The sequence below is a fragment of the Lontra canadensis genome, unplaced genomic scaffold, assembly GCF_010015895.1.
Source record: "Lontra canadensis isolate GAN:19392208 unplaced genomic scaffold, GSC_riverotter_1.0 scaffold49, whole genome shotgun sequence".
Taxonomy (NCBI): Eukaryota; Metazoa; Chordata; class Mammalia; order Carnivora; family Mustelidae; genus Lontra; species Lontra canadensis.
This window is the reverse complement of record NW_022631043.1, coordinates 4,931,083-4,936,040: the sequence shown is the minus strand read 5'-3', so window position 1 is coordinate 4,936,040 and position 4,958 is coordinate 4,931,083.

Genomic DNA, 4,958 nt, shown 5'->3' with positions numbered 1-4,958 from the left:
CATCACTTGACCTTTCGACTTAGGGAACCTGCATCAGAACCAAAGTCCTGCTATCCATAACCCTTGGAACCAGGAAGTAAATTAAATCCATATTGCCAAGACTCTGTCTCCCCAGGGGAGAAAATGAGGGCTTGTGTATCTGTGTTCACAGCAGCATTATTCACAGCAGCCAGGAGGTGGAAGTAGCCAGGTAAACGCTGCCAGGTGAACAAATACGCACAATGTGGCTGGTCACTACAATGGAGTGCCACGCAGCCTGAAAAAGGGGGAGGGGATTCTGACACCTGCTAGCAGGGGGGATGAACCTTGATGACGTTATGTGAAGTGAGACAAGGCAGTCACAAAAAGCAAATGTTGTACAGTAAAACGAGGCTCCTTACATGACATATCTAGAGTCATCAAATTTGTAGAGATGAAAAGTAGAGTGGCGGTTGCCAGGCTCCGGGTGGAGGGGAAATGTGGTGTAATCATTAAAAAGCTACAGAGTTTCAGATTTGCAAGATGAAGAGGTTCTGTCAATGGAGTATGGTGATGGTTGCAGGACAGAGTGCATGTACTTAGCTGAGCTGGGCTGAGCACTGAGAAATGGGGATGACACTACATTTTATTTATGTGTTTTTTTAATGAGAGTTAAAACACAGAAAACTAAAAATAGAAAAAATAGAAAAGAGGGAAAAAGCACTTTGTCTTACTGGAAAATAGAACTTGGATAATCCTCACGGGGGACGTTTAGTCCAGGGCGGTCAATCTGCAAACTGTCCAAGCTTCGGAGTGACTGAGTGTGAGATCTGAAATAAGAGGGGTTTGACTTTGACCCTGGGCCTGTTAAAACCATTATTAAAAGCAACGTAGAAGAAACTTGCAATGAAATACATGATAGTAAAAATAAACATAATGAACAAAAAAATGAGGGACTTTGATTTATAGATCCTCTGTAGTACCTTTTTCCTCTGCCAACATGAAGCAAATCTCGTTTAGCTTATTTGACATTTCAGAAGCTCTTCACGGAGGAAACTAGAGAGGTCATTTGGCCTCGTTCCCTCACTGCAAAAAACATTGCACTGCAGATTGGTTTTTGGTTTTGCTTTTTTTTTTTTTTTTTCCTTTTTTAAAGCATCAAGGAGGGGCGCCTGGGGGGCTCCGTCCGTGAAGCATCTGTCTTTGGCTCAGGTCATAATCCCAGGGGCCTGGGAGGGAGTCCACCATTGGACTCTCTGCTCAGCCTGAGTCGGCTTCTCTCTGTGTCCCTCTCCTCACTTGTGCTCTCTTCCTCTCTATTTCTCTACCTCAAATAAATAAATAAAATCCTAAAAAAATATAAATCTTCAGGGAAGAGAGTTGAACCCTTGATCCTGTGAGTTGCCATGCTCTCCAGTTCAATATAGGTTCTTTCTCTCACCTACGTTTTGTTTTGTGTTGTAATGTGTGTTTCGGCAATAATACGTATAATGCAATTGTGGTGAAGTTGGCTGCACCTTCCATCCTGCTATCTTAAGTTCCAATGCCTCATTTATTTAGGGCAGCAGCTGTTAGCTATCTGGTCCCGACCACTCACCATTTCCTTACCTTGTGGCCTTCCTTCTGCAAGTCTCTGGGATTCTTTAGCTGAGGCCTTGCCAGCCAGAGCGTGATCCCTGCCTTCCCCTCCATCCCCAGCCCCAAGCAGGGCAGAGACAGCAGAATGGGGCAGAGTAACTCCCCAGGGAACAAGCCACAACCCATGATGGGCAGAAGGGCTGGATATACACCCTGGCTTTCTTACCTTTGGGTAAGATGACTCAATTCACTGACCTTATTTTCTGTTTCTAGGACTATCTAGGAGTAAACAGAAAAGAACTGTCAAATTACCACCATCACAAGGACTTACCTGGTCCTCCTTCATCATATGGGCATCAGTGAGCTAATTACCTACAACAAACTACTTGAAAACCTAAGGTAATACTCCTTCACTGTGTTTCATAGGCCTCCAGGTCAGCGGAACAGCTCCGATTATTCAGACCTGACTGGGATGATTTCTGCTTTCTTGTGTGATTCTGGTTGGCTGGGAGCTAGTGCTATTTGCTTTGGCTTGAGGACTCAGTGCTACTCTCCATCTCTCACGTCCCTTAGGCAGGCTGGTCCAGGCCTCTTGGTATCATGGTGACAAGAAAGCAGTTTGCAATTTTCTGTTTACTTCAATTTGCTGCCATCCTATTGGGCAAAATAAATCATCTGTCAAGCCCAAAGTCAGTGTCAGCACAGGCACAGAGAGGTAGAAAAAAATCAAACCCCCTATGATGTCAATCTACTACTGTCTTTATGTAATTGGATTCCTTCTCATTGCACTGGTACAAGTTGATTTTCACAATCACCTCCCAACGAGGTTCCTTGAGTCATCTGTGGCTCTTGGAATGTCCACACTGAACACAGCAGCCAGAGTGATTCTCTTAAATAGTAATTCAAATCATGGCACTGATCACATCTCTCTAAGCACTTCCCATCCCCGTTAGAGGTGAAGCAAAGATCTTTCTCTTGGCTCGCAGGGTCTTACATGAGTAGCTTCCCTGTAACTTCTTTTCTCATCTCAGTTCCTCCCTCTCCCCCGTCACCCACATGCAGGCACCATGGCCTAGTGCCCACATCTGGAATATTCCCAAACCCTCCTTATTTAAGCCTTTTGCATTCTGTTTGGAATCCTTTTTCCCAGGAGCTCCTGATTTAGATCTCCACACAAAGGGTCACCATATCAATGAAGAGTTCTCTGACTATGCTATATAAAATATAAAAAAAAATCTACATGCTTCAATATCAATAATCCCTTTTAAAATATAAATTTAATTAACTGTCATTAGTTTCAGATGTAGAGCACAATAATTCATCAGTTGTGTATAACACCCAGTGCTCATCACATCCTGTGCCCAATAATCCTTATCCTCAGCTTTTTTTTTTTTCCTCCACAGTTTACATACTGTGTGTTCATGTTTACTTTTGTTTGCTAGTTTACTCTATAATGTAAGCTCCATGTGGCCAATACTCCATTTGTTTGCTGTTGTTTCCATCTGGCACAGTTAGGTCTTCAACAATTATTTGTTGAATAGATAAATAGGAGGATGAAGGAATGGGAGAAGATTAGGAACCACCTGACACACACTGGCCATAAAATGAATGAATTACTCTTGGTGTACTTCAGCACTGGAATGCTAACCAGGGAAGCAGAATGAATCACCACTACACATATCAACAAGGATAAGTCCCATTATATAATGCTGAGAAAAAAAAAAAAAATTTCAAGAGAACTTTGGAAGTAGCCACACAAAGAATCAGGTCCGATTAACCAAAGCCAGGGGCCACAGATTAGAGTGTCATTTCCAGGAATGACAGCTTCAGATTCCCTTTCTTGACTGCATCTGGAGGGAAGACCATGGATTCCAGCTACTGTGCTACAGCATCCGAGGTGGGAGTCCTGGGTCAGATGCAAGCCATGGGCCCAGCAGGTCTGGAGCCCTACTTTTGGCTGATTGTTATGGCAGCCAGTTGTAAAGAGGGCTCTCAAACTAAAAATGATGTGTTCTCTTGTGTGTAAATGGCAGGGATTTTAGATATCATCTTTTCTTTTGGAGCATGCATTAAAAAAGGAAACTTCAACAAATAAGGTCTGTAGAGAAAACAGTAGGTCAAAACCTAAGGCCAAGACATAATGCCTTAACTCTATCAGGCAGAGTTAGGAGGTGCTCTGAGTCATGTAATGGAGAAAAACAAAACAAAACAACAACAACAACAAAAAACCAAAACAAAAACGAATAATACATCTAACTACCTATTTAAAACCACTTCTAGGGGAGCCTGGGTGGCTCAGTGGGTTAAAGCCTCTGCCTTCGGCTCAGGTCATGATCCCAGGGTCCTGGGATCGAGCCCCACATCCGGCTTTCTGCCCTGTGGGGAGCCTGCTTCTTCCTCTCTCTCTGCCTGCCTCTCTGCCTACTTGTGATCGCTGTCAGATAAATAAATAAAATATTAAAAAAAAACGCTTCTATATTGTGTAATATTGTGACCAAAACAAAGCAAATAAGATGATATGTCCCCCAAACACTGTGGAATATCCATAAAACATGACTTTGGGATTACAAAGACCTAAGCTCAAAACCCAACGCTACAACTCATTAGCTGTATGTTCTTAAACCATAGTCTAAACTTCCTGAGCTTGTTTTCAGTTTTTCTTCCAGAAAAAAATAAATGGAGGCATTAATAAGTATGTTAAAGCTTTCTTCAATGATTAATTAAAAATATATAAAAGTTCTTAGTATAAAGCCTGGCATTAAAACTTGAATAATTACATGAATAAATGAATGAATGAATGAGTAAGCTCTACAGTTGAGTAGGGGAGACATGCAATTCATTATAATTCCATGTTCAAATGTGATGAAGGTAGCTGCCCTGTTGTCCTGGAGAATAGAGTAGATTATTGTAACTGGGGAATAAGGAAGGCATCATAGAGGAGTGAATTTAGGATTTGGTATATGGTGAGATTTTTCTTTTCTTTTCTTTTTTTTTTTTTTTTTTTTTTTTTGTAATAGAGACCAGAGGACATCATCTGTGTTGAAGGAGAGGGGAGGAGAGGTTTCATAGAAAGCAAAGGCAAGTTTGGGTTTTTTAATCCAACTTGGCAATTCTTTATCAATCTACCCATTGAACTCTGGGTTAATACTGGTGACAACTGCACATACATTCATGCAGCGTCATCAGTGTACACTCAATTTTCCAATCACATATCCAGAAGACTTAGGCTTGATATGCTTGAGAATTCTCCCCTCCATCCCTCCCTCCCTCCTTCCCTCTTCCTTTCTTCCTTTCCTTTCCCGTCCCTTCCCTTCCTTTCCCTTCCCTTCCCTTCCCTTCCCTTCCCCTTCCCCTTCCCCTTCCCCTTCCCCTTCCCCTTCCTTCCTTCCTTCCTTCCTTCCTTCCTTCCTTCCTTCCTTCCT